Here is a 24,349-nt window from a genome sequence, read left to right as displayed (position 1 = left end):
ATTCATTTTCATAAAGTTTCGGTCTCGCAACTACGGTAAACAGCCGCCATCTTTTTTCCCCGTAGAAGAGGAAGTGCTTCTTCTTCTACGCAAGCAACCGCCAAGGTAAGCACCCGCCCCCATAGAACAGGAAGCGCTTCTTCTTCTACTGTAAGCAACCACCAGCCCGCGTAGAATAAGAAGAAGCGCGCGGATATTACGTTTCATTTCCTTTGTGTGTTTACATCTGTAAAGACCACAAAATGGCTCCTACTAAGCGACAGGTTTCCGGTTCATGAAAAGACGCAATCTCTCCATCCGCACACGGACTACTATTTCACAGCAACTGCCTAAAGACTTTCAAGAAAAGCTGGCTACTTTCCGTGCATATTGTAAAAACAAGATAGCTGAAAAAAAGATCCGGCCAGAGAACATTATCAACATGGACGAGGTTCCACTGACTTTTGATATTCCTGTGAACCGCACTGTGGATACAACGGGAGCACGTACGGTGAATATTCGCACCACAGGGAATGAGAAGTCGTCCTTCACTGTGGTTCTAGCTTGCCATGCTAATGGCCAGAAACTTCCACCCATGGTGATATTCAAAAGGAAGACCTTGCCAAAAGAGACCTTTCCAGCCGGCGTCATCATAAAAGCTAACTCGAAGGGATGGATAAGATGAAGAAAAGATGAGCGAGTGGTTAAGGGAAGTTTACGCGAAGAGGCCGGGTGGCTTTTTTCACGCAGCTCCGTCCATGTTGATATACGACTCCATGCGCGCACACATCACGCTGGTTTTTAATATATTATTAAAGTTTGACTGACCTATCTGACTGTTTTTTTTGACATTCAATTTAGCGCAGTTAGATGCGGCTTATAACACGGGGCGGCTTATAGGTGGACAAAGTTTTGAAATATGCCGTTCATTGAAGGTGCGGCTTATAACCCAGGGCGGTTTATGGTGCGGAAAATACGGTACATGTTATTTTGTGGCAATTACAAAAGAATGTCCAGTAAAATTCCCAGGACATTCAATCAATCACAACTGGACTGTTAAAGTGAACATATATACATAAATATACAGTATACATATATATATATATATATATATATATATATATATATATATATATATATATATATATATATATATATATACATACCCCGCCTTCCACCCGATTGTAGCTGAGATAGGCTCCAGCGCCTCCTGCCACTCCGAAAGGGATAAGCGGTAGAAAATGGATGGATGGATGGATATATATACATATACACATGCATATATACAGTCGCCATCAAAAGTTGACATACACTTGTAAAGAACATCATGTCATGGCTGTCAATCATTTCTACAACTCTTATTTTGTTGTGATGTAGTGATTGGAGCACATACTTGTTGCTCACTAAAAAAGTTCATGAAGTTTGCTTCGTTTATGAATTTATTATGGGTCTACTGAAAATGTGAGCAAATGTGCTGTGTCAAAAGTATACATACAGCAATGTTAATATTTGCTTACATGTCTCTTGGCAAGTTTACCTGCAATAAGGCGCTTTTGGTAGCCATCCACAAGCTTCTGCTTCAATTTTTGACCACTCCTCTTGACAAAATTGGTGCTAAATGTGTTTTTTTTCTGATATAGACTTGTTTCTTCAGCATTGTATAAACGACTTTGGGAAGGCCATTCTAAAACCTTAATTCTAGCCTGATTTAGACATTCCTTGATCACTTTTGAGGTGTGTTTGGGGTCATTGTCCTGTTGGAACACCCAACTGCGCCCAAGACCCAACCTCCGGGCTGATGATTTTAGCTTGTCCTGAAAGGGGAACATTATCACCAGACCTATGTAAGCGTCAATATATACCTTGATGTTGCAGAAAAAAGAACATATATTTTTTTAACCGATTTCCAAACTCTAAATGGGTGAATTTTGGCGAATTAAACGCCTTTCTAATATTCGCTCTCGGAGCACATCGGGAAGCAATCCGCCATTTTCTCAAACACCGAGTCAAATCAGCTCTGTTATTTTCCGTTTTTTCGACTGTTTTCCGTACCTTGGAGACATCATGCCTCGTCGGTGTGTTGTCGGAGGGTGTAACAACACCAACAGGGACGGATTCAAGTTGCACCAGTGGCCCAAAGATGCCAAAGTGGCAAGAAATTGGACGTTTGTTCCGCACACTTTACCCACGAAAGCTATGCTACGACAGAGATGGCAAGAATGTGTGGATATCCTGCGACACTCAAAGCAGATGCATTTCCAACCATAAAGTCAAAGAAATCTGCCGCCAGACCCCCATTGAATCTGCCGGAGTGTGTGAGCAATTCAGGGACAAAGGACCTCGCTAGCACGGCAAGCAATGGCGGCAGTTTGTTCCCGCAGACGAGCGAGCTAAACCCCCTGGATGTCTTGGCTCACACCGTCCCTTATGCCACCGAAGATGATCAAGAGAAGAATATCGACCCTAGCTTCCCTGGCCTGCTGACATCAACTCCAAAACTGGACGGATCAGCTTTCAGGAAAAGAGCGCGGATGAGGGTATGTCTACAGAATATATTAATTGATGAAAATTGGGCTGTCTGCACTCCCAAAGTGCATGTTGTTGCCAAATATATTTCATATGCTGTAAACCTAGTTCATAGTTGTTAGTTTCCTTTAATGCCAAACAAACACATACCAATCGTTGGTTAGAAGGCGATCGCCGAATTCGTCCTCGCTTTCTCCCGTGTCGCTGGCTGTCGTGTCGTTTTCGTGGGTTTCGCTTGCATACGGTTCAAACCGATATGGCTCAATAGCTTCAGTTTCTTCTTCAATTTCATTTTCGCTACCTGCCTCCACACTACAACCATCCGTTTCAATACATGCGTAATCTGTTGAATCGCTTAAGCCGCTGAAATCCCAGTTTGAATCCGAGCTAATGTCGCTATAGCTTGCTGTTCTATCTGCCATGTTTGTTTGAGTTGGCATCACTATGTGACGTCACAGGAAAATGGACGGGTGTATATAACGATGGTTAAAATCAGGCACTTTGAAGCTTTTTTTAGGGATATTGCGTGATGGGTAACATTTTGAAAAAAACTTCGAAAAATATAATAAGCCACTGGGAACTGATTTTTAATGGTTTAACCATTCTGAAATTGTGATAATGTTCCCCTTGAAGAATTTGGAGCTAATCCTCCTTTTTATTGTCCCATTTAAAGCAGCAGTTCCATTGGCGGCAAAACAGGCCCAGAGCATAATACTACCACCACCATACTTGACGGTAGGGATGGTGTTCCTGGGATTAAAGGTCTCACTTTTTCTCCTCCAAACATATTTCTGGGAATTGTGGCCAAACAGCTCCATTTTTATTTTATCTGACCACAGAACTTTCCTCCAGAAGGTCTTATCTTTGTCCATGTAATGTCAGATGAAACAACAATTTAGCTGTTTGGCCACAATACATTATATTAAAAATAAAGGTGACGCTTTAAACAAGGAGGCACCGCGTTGCAAGTACTGTTTTACACCTTTCCTGCTTGTCGGCTCCCAGACCGTGGTCGAGGAGAGCAGGGGAGACCTTTCACTTTGGTCGGAATGACCAGGCCATCGATTAGTTACAACTTGGTCACTTTATTTATAATTTCCAAAGGACACAGCCGGATATCCACCTGCACATGCTAGCGCTACCTCTCCGAACTTGCCCACTCACTTACTCGTCACACACCCCACATACTGCCATTCTTAAAGGAGCACACACACACATATGCTACTCTCACAACAGATGCTTTAAAACACGCCTCTCCAAAGTAATAGCACCTTTGCTTCAAACTGAGGTCAACATTCAGATCTACACAAGGAGTTATAAAGAGTGACAGGTAATAATGGCATTGTTACACCTGTCCTGCTGTTCGGTCCGGTGCAGACTGCTCTCATACGAAACTTATCTCAACTGCATTATGCCAGATATTTGAAGTAACACACTAATTAAAAACATTTATTAAAAAGTGATTCCGTTAGCAGGGCTCGAATTTAACCTCGGCAACCGTGGCAAAAGCCGCGACTGCCCTTGTGACTTGCCGTAATGCCCTAGAAAATTGACCAACATTGACGACAAGAACATGCCGTGACCGCCCTTGACTTTTTACTTGTTAATGGACGAGGGATGTAACGGTAAACGGTATAATGATAATTTGCGATACATTTCCAGACGGTTAGTAGTACGTCATTTTTTTTAATTACAGCAAAATCGCTATTTATTCATGCATTTTAGGGCAACACAAAGTCAGGTGCATGCGCACTAGCGTTGTTTGGCTTGGCGGAAAAGCTAAACGGACTTTGCTATGGAGATTTGCCCTCGGAGTAAACGGAACCAAGCGCTTGGGTTAACGTAAATTTCCCTCGCTTCCCGCCGTGTGTTTAAGAGCGCACTGCTGTGTTTAGATGGAGACAGGTGTGGACAATATTGGAGACACTTGTCCTCACACTAAAAGTATACAGCGAAGTAGACAACTATTTGATGTGGCTTTTATTTTCTCAATACATTGTCCATCAGCTGCTGCGACTGAGAGTTAATGAGGTGAGGAAACATGCAGCAGGTGATGTGTCGTGAACGTTGTCACAACTTGTTTATAAAGCCTTTAGTTTGTTTACTGGGATGGTCATTCCTCCTTTATTTAACTGCAAACTGTATCAGTGTTCAATTTACATCAATATTAGCTAAAATGTTTTGTCATCTCATCGAATTGAACGCTGGCTGTGAAGATTGTGTATTCGATGTGAGAGGTGTCACTAGTCTTTATTTTTGTTGGCCAAACTGTTGCACTGAACTACAAGGAGGCGTTGTTGGAGAAGAACAAAGCTTGTTTATTAGACTTCATCTTCATTAGCCAAACTGCTTTGACTTTTATATTAATATCAAAAATAAACGTAATATTTTTTTTACTTTTCTTTTTTTTTACTGTTTTTTTTCATGACACAAAAGCAGTTTATATATATATATATATATATATATATATATATATATATATATATATATATATATATATATATATATACACACACACACATACTAGGGCTGCAACTAACAACTAATTTGATAATCGATTAATCTGTCGATTATTACTTTGATTAATCGATTAATAATCGGATAAAAGAGACAAACTACATTTCTATACTTTCCAGTATTTTATTGGGGAAAAAAACAGCATACTGTCACCATACTTATTTTGATTATTGTTTCTCAGCTGCAAATGTTGCAGTTTATAAATAAAGGTTTATAAAAAAAAAAAGAAGTAGCCTCTGCGCATGCGCATAGCATAGATCCAACGAATCGATGACTAAATCAATCACCAACTATTTCTATAATAAATTTTAATCTATTTAATTGATTAGTTGTTGCAGCCCTAATATATACATATACATATAAATATAAATATAAATATAAATATAAATATAAATATATATATATATATATATATATATATATATATATATATATATACCGTATTTTCCGCACTATTAGCCGCACCTAAAAACCACAAATTTTCTCAAAAGCTGACAGTGCGGCTTATAACCCGGTGCGCTTTATATATGGATTAATATTAAGATTCATTTTCATAAAGTTTAGGTCTCGCAACTACGGTAAACAGCCGCCATCTTTTTTCCCCGTAGAAGAGGAAGCGCTTCTTCTTCTACGGCAAGCAACCGCCAAGGTAAGCACCCGCCCCCATAGAAGAGGAAGCGCTTCTTCTTCTACTGTAAGCAACCACGCGCCCCCGTAGAAGAAGAAGCGCGCAGATATTACGTTTATTTCATTTGTGTTTACATCTGTAAAGACCACAAAATGGCTCCTATTAAGAGACACGCGTACAACGCAGAATTCAAACTCAAGGCAATAAGTCACGCAGTAGAACACGGAAATGGAGCAGCAGCAAGAGAATTGAACATAAATGGTGCGTAGGTAGAGGAAGCAACAAGATGACCTGCGCCACTAAGACAGGGAGACAGCGCCGGACGACATACGCCAACATCTGCCAGTGGATTGTAAATGCCTGGGCGGATATATCGGTCTCAACTGTGGTCCGAGCTTTCCGGAAGGCAGGATTCACGGAACTGCTGGACAACAAGGGATGACGCATGTTTGGAGAGGACGCTGGCGTCTCGCTTGTTCGCCGCTTCTCCTTCCTCAGCCTTAGTTTTAGTTGTTATGCAATTTAGTATCTTTTTTGTTTTGTTTTGTTTTATATTAAGTGTGTATTAAATGACAGATGTTTCACTCACCCGCTGGCTCCACTGACTCTCCTGGCTACCATCGCCCTGCAACAACCTGCCAATACGAGCTGTTTCCCGGATTACGGACTGCACCGCGGATAGCCCTCCTGGCTACCCGCCAACTGTCTGGTTGGCTGGCGGCTTCAGGGCTAGCCGGCAACATCAGTGTAGCTCCCTGGTTAGCTGGCGGCTTCAGGGCTAGCCGATAACCAGCATCAGCAGCGCAGCTCCCTGGTTAGCTGGCGGCTAATTAGCCACCGCTCCGCAGCTGGTGGCTAACAGCTAGCCAGCCTCCAGCCACCCTGCCCTAGCAGCAACAACACGCTGCCAGCGCGGGTCCCTCCCGCAAATCACGGACTGCTGTCCCTCCACCAACTCCTCTCTCCTCTCCTCTGTCATGCTGTGGATCATCGCGTTGTGCCTGTCTCTCCATCTCTGGCCAACAAGTGTGCGGCCGTCGGCCAACGATCCCAGGCTAACATCCACCACTGCCAGCATGCTACTCAAATACTCCGCTCTGCAACTCCTCAAACTCAACAAACACATCACCATACCTCCAGACATCACAGCAACCATCAAAACACACAGACTGTTTCGCCGACCCAGATACATCCACAGAAGCTCCCGTAGAAAGTTTATTTACTCCCGGACTGAACAACACTGCATCCGATCACTCTGGTCACGCAACCGATCCACCCCCAGTGACGTCACACGTCATCACAATAACAAACCACACGTGCGCTCCGCCTATCTGCAACCGTTGACCAAAGCTCCCCCACCCATCCAACTTCACCCATCCCTCAAATTCGCTCTGCTCAATACCCGCTCACTTAATAAAAAAGGACCAATACTCAGTGAATTCATAACTGACAACAATATAGACTTATTCAGCATAACCGAAACCTGGCAAAAACCACTGGAATACATTCACCTCAACAGAGCTACACCCCCAGGATACACCTACATGGATAGACCACGTGACGGTCCTGGTGGGGGTATAGCTACAATATACCGCCAACACTTGAAACCCACTGCTGTAACCATCACAACCCCCTCCTCCTTTGAGCACCAGTCATTCAAGCTGCCTGGCCCCAAACCCCTGGTCACTGCAATCATCTACCGCCCCCCCAAACCCAACCCTGCATTCCTTTCCGATCTCTCTGAATTTCTCACCCAACTCTGTGCCATTTCACCTTCAGTCATCCTACTGGGAGATTTCAACATTCATGTCGACTCCACCACCTGCAAAACTGCCACTGAATTTCTGGACATTCTCAACTCATTTAATATCACTCAACACGTTGACTTCCCCACCCACAAAAAAGGACACACCCTGGACTTAATTTGCACCATTGGACTCTCCATCAGCAACCTCACCAGCTTCAACCTCACAGACATCCTCTCAGACCACCTGGCCCTCACCCTGGACATAGACATCCCTACCCCCCTTATCAAGCAGCAACGCTCTATATCATACCGGAACATGAAATCAATCCACCCCCCCCCTCTCTTTCCGCCCTACTGACTGACACCACCTCCGATCACACCCTCACTTTGAACGCCTCCCCCACTGAACTGGTTAACAGCTACAACAGCGCACTCTCCTCCTGTCTCAATCAACTCGCCCCCATAAAAACCAAAACTGTCTCCTACACCCACACCACCCCCTGGTACACTGACCACCTCCGTCACCTTAAAGCCAAGGGCCGGCAGCTTGAACGGCTCTCAAAGAAAACCGGTCTCACTGTTCACCTGGACATCTACACACTACACCAACAGGAATACAGAGATGCCCTCAACAATGCACGCACTTCCCACTACTCCTCCGTCATACAATCCGGCAGCAACAACCCCAAAATACTCTTCTCTACCGTAAGCCAACTCCTCAAACCCATGGACACCACCACCACCTCATTCACCACCAGCAAATGTGAAGATTTTTTATCATTTTTTCAATCAAAAATCAACACCATCCACTTTGAACTGGCCGCCTCCTCTCCCACCTTCTCCACTACCCCTGATCATGCCCCCCCTTTACTCTCCAACCACCCACTCAACTTCTTCTCCGAAATCACCACAACTGACCTATCCTCCATAACTTCTGGTATGAAAGCCTCCACCTGCATCCTCAACCCAATCCCATCCACTTTAGTCATAGCCTGCCTCCCCTCACTCTCACCTCTCATCACCACTATAATTAACTCCTCCCTATCCACTGGCTCTGTCCCTCCTGCCCTCAAGCTGGCTGCCATCACCCCCATTCTCAAGAAACCCGGTCTCGACCCCAACTCCCCCAACAACTACAGGCCCATCTCCAACCTCCCCTTCCTCTCTAAAATTCTCGAACGTGCAGTTGCCTCCCAAATCAAATCCCACCTTCACCACAATAACCTATACCAAAAGTTCCAATCCGGCTTCCGCTCACTCCACAGCACAGAAACTGCCCTCCTCAAGGTCACCAATGACATCCTCCTCTCCGCCGACTCTGGTTCCCTCTCCATCCTCATCCTCCTCGACCTCAGTTCTGCCTTCGACACCATCACCCACCCCATCCTCCTAACACGCCTCCACACCTCCCTTGGTTTATCCGGCACTGCCCTCTCCTGGATGAAATCCTACCTCTCTGACCGTCAGCAATTCATCTCAACCAACAACTGCACCTCCTCCACTTCCCCAGTCACCCACGGCGTCCCCCAGGGCTCAGTACTTGGCCCCCTACTCTTCACCATCTACCTCCTACCCCTCGGTCAGATCCTCCGACACCACGGCCTTCAATTTCACTGCTATGCCGACGACACACAACTATACATTTCCACCACGACCATCACCACAGCCACCCACTCCACCCTCACCGCCTGCCTCACAGACATAAAAACCTGGATGCAAAAAAACTTTCTAAAACTCAACTGCAACAAATCTGAAATAATTATCATTGGCCCTCCCTCACTCGCTCCACTCAGGACTTTTCATTAAACATCGACGGCTCCCTTGTCACTACCTCCACCCACATCCGCAATCTAGGTGTAATTTTCGACCCTACCCTTTCACTCCTCCCCCACGTAAACCACATCACCAAAACTACATTCTTCCACCTCAGAAACATTGCCCGTCTCCGGCCCTCCCTCACATCCTCTGCTGCCGAAACCCTCATCCACGCCTTCATCTCATCCCGGCTAGACTACTGCAACAGCATCCTCTACGGCATCACCTCCAAAACTGCAATATGTCCAGAACTCTGCTGCCCGCCTGCTCACCGGAACCCGCTCCAGAGAGCACATCACACCTGTCCTTCATGACCTCCACTGGCTGCCTGTCAAATACAGAATCACCTTTAAAATACTCCTCACCACCTACAAGGCACTCCATAACCTGGCACCACCCTACCTCTCTGACCTCCTCCAGCCACTCGTCCCATCCCGTTCCCTCAGGTCTAGTGATGCCGGCCTCCTGGAGGTCCCCAAGACCAGGCACCGAACCTGGGGCGACAGGGCCTTCTCCGTGGCTGCCCCCTCTCTCTGGAACGCTCTCCCCAGGCACATCAGAGATGCCCCCTCCCTCCCTACCTTCAAAGCCACCCTAAAAACTCACCTCTTCACATTAGCCTTTCCAAACTGACCCTGCCCTAGGTGTCTCTTATTTATTTATTTATTTTTATTTTTATTTATTTTTTTCTAATAAAGTTGTTTTTATCGTCCCTCCTCCCCCTTCCACCAGACGGAGCCGGCCATTTTGGATGCCGTATTCGCCCAACTTGTTAATTCAGACACTGAAGAAGAATTCGAGGGATTTATGGATGAGGAATAATTTCAGAAAGTGAGCTTTAAATGTTTATTTTGTGTGTTGTGTGACATTAACATTCTAGCAACGTTGAGTTATTGATGTTGCTATTGCTCTGCACTAATTTGAGTGTTACTATTTTTGTGATTGCACATTTGCACATTACATTTTGGGGGTGAACAGAGTTGTTAGAACGCTGGTTTGTAATATATTATTAAAGTTTGACTGACCTATCTGACTGTTTTTTTGACATTCCCTTTAGCGCAGCGTAGGCGCGGCTTATAACCCGGGGCGGCTTATAGGTGAACAAAGTTTTGAAATATGCCATTCATTGAAGGTGCGGCTAATAACCCGGGGCGGCTTATAGTGCGGAAAATACGGTATATATACATATATATATAATATATATATATATATATGTATATATATATATATATACATACATACATATATAAAATATATATACGGTAAATATATATATATATATATATATATATTTATATACATATATATAATACATATATATATGTATATATATATATATATATATATATATACATACATATATATATATATATACATATATATATATATATATATACACAGTAGGGCTGGGCGATATATCGATATACTGGATATATTGTGGGTTTGTCTCTGTGCGATATAGAAAATGACTATATGGTGATATTGGAGTATATGTTCTCACACAGTTGCTTTTAGCTGCAGGCATTACACTACAGGCTCTTCTCACTCTTTCTTGTCTCTCCTTCTCACAGAGACATAAAACAAGCGCACCTTCTTACATACGTCACATACTGTCACGTGTGCAACGTCATACGCTCTCACGGAGCAGACAGGTAGCGGCATGGTAACGTTAGCTGTGGTGCTAGTGGTAATACGAGAGAAAGAAGGTGCCAATCAGATTGGCACATTTGTTACCAGATTGAATCTGGTAACAAATGAAGGAAGAATTAATTCCCAAAGAAAAACAGCAGGGGGTCCATCGTCTGGCGGTGGTTTGGCTTCAAGCGGGTAGATGGTGAACAGACAACTGTAATTTGTCAAGTGTGGGGCGAAAGCGTTACAAAAAGTAGCAGCACTGCTAATGTAGCATCATTTGAAAAGTCACCCGCTAGAGAATGAAGAGTGCTTGAAACTCTGCATGTCAACATCACCGTTCTGTGCCACACCCACAAAATGCCCAAGCAACCATTTCCAGATCAACACCGTATGAAACAAATAGTCAACAACAGAAGGAGATAACGTCCGCAGGAACCTACCACATAGTGAAGGACATACACTATTTGATTTCCTATTATGCAGATCATTTTTATTTGACACTTATTGAAATATCTTGTGTGACATCATGCACAAAAGTGCACTTTATTTGTTTTAAACTATTGTAGTGGCGTTCTGTACAAAAAGTGCACTTTAATTGAGTGTTGTTTTGATATGTCATCTTAGTGACATCATGCACAAAAGTGCACTAATAGCTTGTTTTAAAATGTCTCTGACAATCTTGCATTTTCTGTTTTGAAATGACATGAATGTTTGTGCTAAGGCTGCAGCTAACGATTATTTTTCTATCGATTAATCTATAGATTATTATTTTTGTTCGATTAATCGGTTAATCTATAGATTATTTTTTCGATTAATCTATAGATTATTTTTCCTTTTACCAATTATTTTTTTTATTTAAAATGAAGATGAAAAAATAAATGTTGGCCAGTTTTTTCAAAAGGCATAACTTTTATTTACAAAAAAAAAAAAGTATGGCCACTCAGTCAACATTGACAACAACATGACAAAATATTCTGTAACAATGTAAACATTTAAAACTTATAACATTTAACAAAATTAAAAGTAGCTTATTTGCTTTTTAATGTGCAAATATAAAAGTAAACATCCAGTGCAAATCTTTATATTCTGCAATAGTATAAGCATTTCTAAAGTAAAAGTATTGCTTATTTTGCTTTAAAATGGGCAAAAATAAAGATAAACATCCAATACAAAAAAGTGCAAAACGAAATATTCTGTAACAGTGTAAACATTTCAACAAAAGTAAAAGTATTGCTTATTTTGCTTCATAACACAACAATGATAGTATGATTAAAGTGAAAGTTAATTGTTCGTTTGTACATAGTATATGTAACTGTTAATGTTGTAAAAGGTATTTGCACAACTAATTAACGTTAGCGTCTTTGTAAACACTGAACAGGCACGCCAAACGCGCCTCTCAGAGCGAAACAGTGTTTTAGTTTATGAATTTACAACGCAGATACAAATGACACATTCATGATTGTGTGTAATGATGACAACGTATACTCACGCGGACGAATGACTAGTTGATGGTGATGGCAAGAACGCTGTCGGGTGTTTTCTTTTCAAATGTTTGTTCATAGCCGTTGTGCTGCTATGATAGGCCATTTCCGCTCGACACAGTGTGCATACAACAACTGTCAAGTGTTTTGCTTTTTTCGCTGTGCTTATCCCACACTTGAAGGGATGTACCAATGCTGAATGTGGCTTCTGGATTTCACTCAAAAGTTACTTTTTCCTTTTATTTTCCTTTAGTTTGCAACAGTTTTTCCAACGAAGAAACAGCTTCTTTTTTCTTCTTTAGTCTTTTTAGCAGTCTTTAGCAGTGTTAATAGACTTTAGTTTCTTTAGCTGTCATTAGCTGTCTTTAGTGGCCTTTAGTAGCCTTTAGCTTCTTTAGTAGGTGAAAAACCTTTAAGGACAAAACACCACAAGATTAACATGCTGTAAAAAAAATCAATCAATTATCAATCCCATAATTTACAATTATTAATTAGGCTATCAAACTCTTAACCATTAAACAAGTGCAAGAAAATGGACACATCTTTTCCCTTTAAGTTAAAACAGATTTTAAATAAATTGTCTCAACATAAATGCACCAAGATACATATAAAATACATTTAAACCCAGAAACACAATAGATAAATGCAACAGAAAACCCAATATGCAAATACATAAATACCTAACCAATTAACCACCTATTTAGATACATATTTAAAATCCATATTCAATATAAATATATTATTCATTTAGCAGTGAAACACTCAATCTTAAACGCTGTCTACTGGTAGAAAAATGCCCCTTTTTCTATGCCCTCACCAGCAGCCAATGATCCAACACACTTAAATCCAACACTTTAAATTGAGCGACTTCACCCTCCTGATGAAGCAAACTGCTCCAACATTTATCAAACTAAGCAAAGAATATCAACACTAAACAACAGTTACATAACACACTGTGTGTATTTAGCCTCCAGACTAAGCACGCTACATGCACACAACCCCCCCCCCCCCCCCCGCCCCCATCTCACCAGCGCCACACCCACAAAGAGAAATATTAAATCTTACATACTTTTGGCACAACTCTGGGTTACCTGTAATCAACTAAACCTTTTTCCACTCTGCGCTGGCGTCTTTTGTACTCCTTGATTTGACAAAGCTGTCTAATTACCGGGCTCGCGCACCAGCAGATGAGACAGGAGCGCGCCGCGTTATACCTGCGCGTGAACGTAAACTGATCGGCTCTGATTTTATAAGCTGACTGGCCGAAATAATGCCGAATTATATACATTTCCTGGGGTTGCCTAGGTGAATAGGGATGCGGATGTGCTCTAAGATAAAATATAATTTTTTTAAGTGGGGTTTGGCTGGTTGCTAAGCAGCCACGGTTGCGAACTCGCGCGTCAGCTGACGAGACAGCTGTTCACCGCTACAACATTATTAGGCCGTTTATTGAAATACTCCCACACTTTTGACGACTTTTGCCGTGCTTTTTTTCCCTCGCTCGCACCGCTCGCATCATCTGCTTTGCGCTCCGCCATGACGGCAGTGTGACGTAAATATGTGACGCGTCGAAGCATAAAAACGGCGTCGACGTATTTACGTAACCGATGACGTCGACTACGTCGACGCGTCGTTTCAGCCTTAGTTTGTGCCACTGCTTAATAACTGTTTAATAAATACACTTTTGCTAAATTGAGCTAGTTGTGGTTTCCCTCTCTGCATGAAAGTTTAAAAGTAGCATATATGAATGCAGTATGAAGAAGAATGTTTTAATGTAGACACATAGAATCATCATACTGCTGTCATTATATGCATCAAGTGTTCATTCAAGGCTAAGGAAAAATATCCACATATATATGATGTATCGTGACATGGCCTAAACATATCCACATATATATGGTGTATCGTGACATGGCCTAAACATATCCACATATATATGGTGTATCGTGACATGGACTAAACATATCCACATACCGTATTTTCCACACCATAAGCCGCCCTGGGTTATAAGCCGCGCCTTCAATGAACGGCATATTTCAAAACTTTGTCCACCTATAAGCCGCCCCGTGTTGTAAGCCGCATCTAACTGCGCTAAAGGGAATGTCAAAAAAACAGTCAGATAGGTCAGTCAAACTTTAATAATATATTAAAAACCAGCGTGATGTGGGCGCGCATGGAGTCGTATATCAACATGGACGGAGCTGCGTGAAAAAAGCCACCCGGCCTCTTCGCGTAAACTTCCCTTAACCACTCACTCATCTTTTCTTCATCTTATCCATCCCTTCGAGTTAGCTTTGATGATGACGCCGGCTGGAAAGGTCTCTTTTGGCAAGGTCTTCCTTTTGAATATCACCATGGGTGGAAGTTTCTGGCCATTAGCATGGCAAGCTAGAACCACAGTGAAGGACGACTTCTCATTCCCTGTGGTGCGAATATTCACCGTACGTGCTCCCGTTGTATCCACAGTGCGGTTCACAGGAATATCAAAAGTCAGTGGAACCTCGTCCATGTTGATAATGTTCTCTGGCCGGATCTTTTTTTCAGCTATCTTGTTTTTACAATATGCACGGAAAGTAGCCAGCTTTTCTTGAAAGTCTTTAGGCAGTTGCTGTGAAATAGTAGTCCGTGTGCGGATGGAGAGATTGCGTCTTTTCATGAACCGGAAACACCAAGAAGCACCACCTTTAAAATCATCCAGGTGAAGTTCGCTTGCTAGCGCTGTTGCGTTATACGCGTGTCGCTTAGTAGGAGCCATTTTGTGGTCTTTACAGATGTAAACACACAAAGGAAATGAAACGTAATACCCGCGCGCTTCTTCTTCTACGGGGGCGGGTGGTTGCTTACCGTAGAAGAAGAAGCGCTTCCTCTTCTACGGGGGCGGGTGCTTACCTTGGCAGTTGCTTACCATAGAAGAAGAAGCGCTTCCTCTTCTACGGGGAAAAAAGATGGCGGCTGTTTACCGTAGTTGCGAGACCAAAACTTTATGAAAATAAATATTTATATTAATCCATGTATAAGGCGCACCGGGTTATAAGCCGCACTGTCAGCTTTTGTGAAAATTTGTGGTTTTTAGGTGCGGCTTATAGTGCGGAAAATACGGTATATATGGTGTATGGTGACATGGACTAAACATATCCACATATATATGGTGTATGGTGACATGGACTAAACATATCCACATATATATGGTGTATGGTGACATGGACTAAACATATCCACATATATATGGTGTATCGTGACATGGACTAAACATATCCACATATATATGGTGTATTGTGACATGGCCTAAACATATCCACATATATATGGTGTATGGTGACATGGCCTAAACATATCCACATACATATGGTGTATCGTGACATGGCCTAAACATATCCACATATATATGGTGTATGGTGACATGGCCTAAACATATCCACATATATATGGTGTATCGTGACATGGCCTAAACATATCCACATATATATGGTGTATCGTGACATGGCCTAAACATATCCACATATATATGGTGTATCGTGACATGGCCTAAACATATCCACATATATATGGTGTATCGTGACATGGCCCAAACATATCCACATATATATGGTGTATGGTGACATGGCCTAAACATATCCACATATATATGGTGTATGGTGACATGGACTAAACATATCCACATATACGGTATATGATGTATGGTGACATGGACTAAACATATCCACATATATATGGTGTATCGTGACATGGCCTAAACATATCCACATATATATGGTGTATGGTGACATGGCCTAAACATATCCACATATATATGGTGTATCGTGACATGGCCTAAACATATCCACATATATATGGTGTATCGTGACATGGCCCAAACATATCCACATATATATGGTGTATCGTGACATGGCCTAAACATATCCACATATATATGGTGTATAGTGACATGGCCTAAACATATCCACATATATATGGTGTATCGTGACATGGACTAAACATATCCACATATATATGGTGTATCGTGACATGGCCTAAACATATCCACATATATATGGTGTATCGTGACATGGCCCAAACATATCCACATATATATGATGTATGGTGACATGGACTAAACATATCCACATATATATGGTGTATCGTGACATGGCCTAAACATATCCACATATATATGGTGTATCGTGACATGGCCTAAACATATCCACATATATATGGTGTATCGTGACATGGCCTAAACATATCCACATATATATCGTGTATCGCGATATGGCCTAAAAATATCGAGATATTAAAAAAGGCCATATCGCCCAGCCCTAATATACAGTACATATATACACATATATATATACATGTACACACATATATACATGTACACACACATTATATATATATATATATATATATATATATATATATATATATACATACACACACACTTATATATATATATATATATATATACATACACACACACTTATATATATATATATATATATATATATATATATATATATATATATATATATGAAAACAAAATATATATATATATATATATATATATACAGTATATTAGGGCTGCAACAACTAATCGATTAAATCAATTAAAATAGATTATAAAAATAGTTGGCGATTAATTGATTAATTTAGTGATCGATTCGTTGGAGCTATGCACATGCGCAGAGGCTACTTTTTAATTTTTTTAATATTTTATAAACTGCAACATTTACAAACAGCTGAGAAACAATAATCAAAATAAGTATGGTGCCAGTATGCTGTTTTTTCTCAATAAAATACTGGAAATGATAAAAATGTAGTTTGTCTCTTTTATCCGATTATTGATTGATTAATCGAAGTAATAATCGACAGATTAATCGATTATCACATTAGTTGTTAGTTGCAGCCCTAATATATATATATATATATATATATATATATATATATATATATATATATATATATATATGTATGTGTGGGGAAAAAAATCACAAGACTATTTCATCTCTACAGGCCTGTTTCATGAGGGGGGGTTCCCTCAATCATCAGGAGATTTTAATGGGAGCATTCACATACCATGGTTTATATAGGGCACAGAGTGGGTGGGTACAGGCTGGCGTAGGGGCGTGGTGATTGGCTCATGTGTTACCTAGGAGGTGTTTCCGTCTGTGGCGGCATGCTGTTACAATTTCGCTGCGCTTGTTGAGGGATGACAGGTCTGGACGGTAAATAATAAACAGTTTCTCTTTCAAGCATAGGTTGCATCTTTTATTACCACTATTGTAAGGTGTGCTGGATGCAAGAATTTGCCATGTTATTGAATATTCAACATTATTGTCTTTGAGGTCCCAAATGTGTTTGCTGAGTTCTGTGGTATTCAGCAGGTTTTGGTTCCTGAAAGAAGCCTTGTGATTGTTCCATCTGGTTTTGAATTCTCCCTCGGTTAATCCTACATATGTGTCGGATGTGTTAATGTCCTTGCGTATTACCTATATATATATATATATATATATATATATATATATATATATATATATATATATATATTAGGGCTGCAACTAACAACTAATAATATATATATATATATATATATATATATATATATATATATATATGTATATATATATATATATATTTTATATATATATATATATATATATATATATATATATATATATATATATATATTAGGGCTGCAACTAACAACTAATTTGATAATCGATTAATCTGTCGATTATTACTTCGATTAATCGATCAATAATCGGATAAAAGAGACAAACTACATTTTTATCCTTTCCAGTATTTTATTGAGAAAAAAACAGCATACTGGCACCATACTAATTTTGATTATTGTTGCTCAGCTGTTTGTAAATGTTGCAGTTTATAAAATATTTAAAAAATTAAAAAGTAGCCTCTGCGCATGTGCATAGCTCCAACGAATCGATCACTAAATTAATCAATTAATCGCCAACTATTTTTATAATCTATTTTAATTGATTTAATCGATTAGTTGTTGCAGCCCTAATATACTGTGTATATATATATATATTTTTTTTTTTCTTCCCATATATATGTATATATATATATATATATATTCATATATGTATATATTCATATATGTATATATTCATATATATATATATATATATATATATATATATATATATATATATATATATATATATATATATATATATATATACAGTTAGGTCCATAAATATTTGGACATTGACACAATTTTCAGTATTCCAGCTCTGTACAACACCATAATGGATTTGAAATGAAACAATCAAGATGTGCTTTAAGTGCAGACTTTGAGCTTTAATTTGAGGGTATTTACATCCAAATCAGGTGAACGGTGTAGGAATTACAACACATTTTATATGTGCCTTCCACCTTTTAAGGGACCAAAAGTAATTGGATAAACTAACATAATCATAAATCAAATTGTCACTTTCTAATACGTTGTTGCAAATCCTTTGCAGTCAATGACAGCCTGAAGTGTGGAACACACAGACATCACCAGACGCTGGGTTTGGTCCCTGGTGATGCTCTGCCAGGCCTCTGCTGCAGCTGTCTTCACTTCCTGCTTGTTCTTTGGGCATTTTCCCTTCAGTTTTGTCTTCAGCAAGTGAAATTCATGCTCAATCGGATTCAGGTCAGGTGATTGACTTGACCATTGCAGAACATTCCACTTCTTTGCCTTAAAAAACTCTTTGGTTGCTTTCGCAGTATGCTTCGAGTCATTGTCCATCTGCATTGTGAAGTGCCGTCCAATGAGATTTGAAGCATTTGGCTGAATATGAGCAGATAATATTGCCCCAAACACTTCAGAATTCATTCTGCTGCTTTTGTCAGCTGTCACATCATCAATAAATATAAGAGATCCAGTTCCACTGACAGCCATGCATGCCCACGCCACTACACTACCACCATGCTTCACTGATGAGGTGGTATGCTTTGGATCTTGAGCAGTTCCTTCCCTCCTCCATACTCTTCTCTTTCCATCATTCTGCTACAAGTTGATCCTTGTCTCATCTGAGCCAAAGATGTTGTTCCAGAACTGCACAGGCTCTTTTACATGTTTCTTGGCAAACTCTAATCTGGCCTTCCTGTTTTTGAGGCTCACCAGTGGTTTACACCTTGTGATGAACCCTCTGTATTTCCTCTGGTGAAGTCTTCTCTTCATTGTTGACTTGGACACAGATACACCTACCTCCTGGAGACTTTTCTTTATCTGGCCAACTGTTGTGAAGGGTTTTTTCTTGACAAGGGAAGGTATTTGTCTGTCATCCACCACACTTGTTTTCCTGGTCTTCCATGTCTTTTGGTGTTGCTGAGCTCAGCAGTGCGTTCTATCTTTTTAAGAATGTACCAAACAGTTGATTTGGCCACACTTCATGTTTTTGCTATCTCTCTGATGGCTTTGTTTTGATTTTTCAGCCTAATGATGGCTTGCTTTACTGACAGTGACAGCTCTTTGGACTTCATATTGAGAAATGACCTCCCCAGATTACAAATGAATATACCACACTGGAAATGACATCTAGGCCTTTTATCTGCTTTTTGTAAATGAAATAAATGAAAAAAAACAAGGGAATAACACAAACGTGGCCACGGAACAGCTGAGTAGCCAATTATCCAATTACTTTTGGTCCCTTAAAAAGTGGAAGGCACATATAAAATGTGTTGTAATTCCTACACCGTTCACCTGATTTGGATGTAAATACCCTCAAATTAAAGCTCAAAGTCTGCACTTAAAGCACATTTTGATTGTTTCATTTCAAATCCATTGTGGTGTTGTACAGAGCTGCAATACTGAAAATTGTGTCAATGTCCAAATATTTATGGACCTAACTGTATATATATATACATATATATATATATATATATATATATATATATATATATATATATATATATATATATATATATATATATATATATATATATATATATATATGCAAGCATGCTTGGTTAAAATGTGCACTTTTGAGTGACATAGGAGTTAGTAGGTGTCATGACATGCAGTTCAAGTGACTGTGGTACACAATGTGACCAGCAGATGGTGCTGGATATGATGTTCAAGTAAACGTAAGTAAGAAGACACAAGCGCTGTTTCAACCCTCTGCGCATCCACTCGGCGCAGACGTGATCCCATGTACAAATATCCAGCACGCTAATTTAGCCGCTATCAAAACAACTGCTGATTTCATTTCAACAATTAAAAATAGGAACTTGATAGTAAATAAAGCCACGTTTCCACTGCTGGATGCTGTGTTCAATCGTGTCGATGATGTTTTAACGTTTAGAGGACCTGCTGTCATGAAATAAATAAAACATATTCCGGTGGTGGTGGTCAATGTCACTACTCCATAGGTACCGGAAGACTACGTCACTTCCTGGACTTACAATTGTTTTTACAAAGGTGCTTTTGAAACGTCACATTCTGTGATATTTGAATATTGTATTAATGTTCTGTATAAAAACTATCTTACATAGGAGTAAAAGGGAACAAGAATATAAACATGAACAAGGGGTAGATGTAAAAAATCAGGGAGTATTATGGCCACAATTTCAATGACTTTCACTCTTCTGTCATTGCAATGAATGACGTAAGGGGGCGCCACTGACTCCCATCATGTCATTTATTGTTTAAATGTTGATTTGTTTTTTAAACAAGCCACTTACTTATTTTTAACAGAGCCCCTAAAGGAACATGGGGACAACATGTGTTTAGATATGTTTCTGGTGTGCACCAGATAAGTTTCTGGTGTGCACCAGATAGTTTCTGGTGAGCACCAGATAGCATTGGATGTGTGCGCATGGTTTGAGGTGTGTGTGAAAATGCCAGTTCAGGAGTTACCGTATTTTCCGCACTATAAGGCGCACCTAAAAACCACAAATTTTCTCAAAAGCTGACAGTGCGCCTTATAACCCGGTGCGCTTTATATATGGATAAATATTAAGATTCATTTTCATAAAGTTTAGGTCTCGCAACTACGGTAAACAGCCGCCATCTTTTTTCCCCGTAGAAGAAGCGCGCGGTGCATGCTGGGATATGTGACGTTTCATTTCCATTTGTGTGTTTATGTAAAGACCCCAAAATGGCTCCTATTAAGTGTGTTGTCTGTCTAATTATAAATAATGCAGACGAGGCGTGTTAACTGAGTTCTCAACGTTTACTTACAGCGTGCTCATAACCACATTCTAACTCCCAGCATACAACAACGCTTCTCAGGGCTACCGCGCATGCTCGTAACTATCGTTGCATGCTGGGTAGTGTAGTTGTTATATTTGCTAGCTCATAACAGCACATTGAGAGACACGCTTACGCGCTTAATTCAATACTTGCCGTCATTCCGGGTGGATTGACAAAAGACCTCCAGCCGCTAGATATTGGTGTCAACAGGGCATTCGAAGCTAGACTGCTAACTGCGTGGGAACAATGGATGACAGAAGGCGAACACACCTTCACTAAGACGAGGAGGCAGCGCCAGACGACGCCAACATCTGCCAGTGGATCGTAAATTTGCCCAACTTTTCACTTCGGACACCGAAGACGAAGGATTTACGAATGAAGAATAACTTCAGAAAGTGAGCGCTATGTTTATTTTGTGTGTTGTGACATTAACGTTCGAGCAACATTATGTTGCTATTGCTCTGCACTATTTTGAATTTTACTATGTTTGTGATTGCACATTTGCGTACATTTTGGGAGTGAACAGAGTTGTTAGAACGCTGGTTTTTAATATATCATTAAAGTTTGACTGACCTATCTGACTGTTTTTTTGACATTCCCTTTAGCGCAGCGTAGGCGCGGCTTATAGTCCGGGGCGGCTTATTGGTGGACAAAGTTATGAAATATGTAATTCATTGAAGGTGCGGCTAATAATCCGATGCGCCTTATAGTGCGGAAAATACGGTAATTGGGCTGTATTTCCAACTAGGACTTTCTCTCATGTCCGTTTAGGGGTGTTGTGGCAAAATGTGAATGCCTGCCAAAAATGCATTTCATTCGCTGAACCTGCATTTTTGTCTTGGTGTGTCCACAGAGGATTAGTAGGTGTGAGACAAACACTTTATCTTCCTGGTTGTTGTATCGCTACGTGTTTGACATTATTCAAGACTTTATCGTTATTATTGTTAGTCCCATGTTGATGTGATAAAACCTCTTTCTTGTTTGGAAGATACACACAATTGTAACTGTTATTTCTTCCTGCACATAATAAATATGTACAACATGTGTGGATGTATTCATTTATGTAAAATTGTCATTAAATGTAACATTGCCTGACAAAAAGTGATTCCACGTAATATTTTGATATTTACACATCGCATATTTACACACGCGTATTTTACTAGAATAGCCTTATGTGTAACGACCTGGTCGCATCGTGATGCGGGTGTGGTTCTCCCAAGGATGCAGACGGCTTCGGACACAGCTTGCAGGTAGGAATATGATTTATTTAAAATATAAATCATACGGTGAATAATAAAAGACATGCACGTAGCACAAAAAGGCAAAAACAAAAGGGCTAGCGTGGGAGCTAGCAAACCAAAATAGCCTAGCGTGAGAACTAGCAGCTAAAGCACAGGAAATAATCGTCGTCATCAGTTGTGTAAGAACAAACTAGGAAGCCAGACCGAGTGAGGCCAGGGCAAAGACTAAATAGCCCTCTGATTAGTGCCCGGGCAACAGGTGCGCGTCCCGAACACTAACCAGAGGCAGGTGAATGTAATCGGTTGACATGGCAACTGAAAACAAACAAAATCAAGGTGCTGAAAACACGTGACTCAAACATAAACAAACTATGATCCGGGCAGCGGATCGTAACATTATGAGCATTACATATATCAAAATCAAGTACCTACTGTACTGTTTACTTGTTGAAATACCCTTTTTAGAGCTAAAAACAACCCAAATGGCCACTTTGCTGCTGCCAAAAATGTATTCCAGATAATATTAACAATAATAACAAAATGTCAAAGCATTTCTCTAAAAAACAATATTATACATTCTGAAAATGTAAACAATAGCAAGAATACACCTACAAATTTCAGAAATTTTCACGAGCAAACACTTTGTTTAAAAGGTTTTTACTGTACCAATCTTCATGGTGCTTTTGTCGACCAGAGAGGAGATTCTTTAGAGAAAGGTCAACCAACCAACGAGATTTCTCTATAGAATCTCCTCTCTGGTCAACAAAAGCACCATGAAGATTCTAGCGGGAACTCTCATTCAACCCTTTTTCGATTACGCATGCACCTCCTGGTACCCTAGCACCTCCAAAACCCTCAAATCTAGACTCCAAACATCCCAGAACAAGCTAGTCAGATTACTTCTAGACCTCCACCCCAGATCACACCTCACTCCTACCCACTTCTCCAACGTGGGCTGGCTCAGGTTGGAGGACAGAGTAAAACAACTTGCACTGAGCCTAGTCTATAAAATCCGCTACACCTCCCTGATACCGAAGTACATGTCAAACTACTTCCTTAACGTAAATGACCGCCATAACCACAACACCAGGGGGAGCTCCACTAACCATGTTAAACCCAAATTCCCATCTAACAAAGGTCTTAACTCATTCTCTTTCTATGCCACATCAATATGGAATGCACTCCCAACAGGTGTAAAAGAAAGGGCATCTCTATCCTCCTTCAAAACCGCACTAAAACAACACCTCCAGGCAACTTCAACCCTAAACTAACACCCTCCCTTCCACATCCCACATCCCCGGATTGTAAATAATCAAATGTAAATAATCAAATGTAGATACAGATAATAATGTCAATAATTCAATGTATATACTCTGATGATTAACTTGTGTGATGACTGTATTATGATGATAGTATATATCTGTATCATGAATCAATTTAAGTGGACCCCGACTTAAACAAGTTGAAAAACTTATTGGGGTGTTACCATTTAGTGGTCAATTGTACGGAATATGTACTGTACTGTGCAATCTACTAATAAAAGTTTCAATCAATCAAACCAAAATTCTAAATAAGTAAAGAAAAATGACTGATAAACACTGGAAA

The 24,349-nt window shown here is 40.4% G+C and overlaps 2 protein-coding genes across 4 annotated transcripts in view; one reads left to right on the top strand and one right to left on the bottom strand.

The window, feature by feature from the left end:
* LOC133570515 (uncharacterized) overlaps nucleotides 1–24,349 on the bottom strand; it is a 905,074-nt gene that overhangs the window by 2,483 nt on the left and 878,242 nt on the right. The gene's annotated exons all lie outside the window — the stretch shown is intronic.
* LOC133570532 (uncharacterized) overlaps nucleotides 1–24,349 on the top strand; it is a 508,763-nt gene that overhangs the window by 50,885 nt on the left and 433,529 nt on the right. The window lies entirely within an intron of this gene.

This window comes from Nerophis lumbriciformis, linkage group LG28 (genome assembly GCF_033978685.3).
Source record: "Nerophis lumbriciformis linkage group LG28, RoL_Nlum_v2.1, whole genome shotgun sequence".
Taxonomy (NCBI): Eukaryota; Metazoa; Chordata; class Actinopteri; order Syngnathiformes; family Syngnathidae; genus Nerophis; species Nerophis lumbriciformis.
This window is presented reverse-complemented; position numbering and strand designations above follow the sequence as displayed.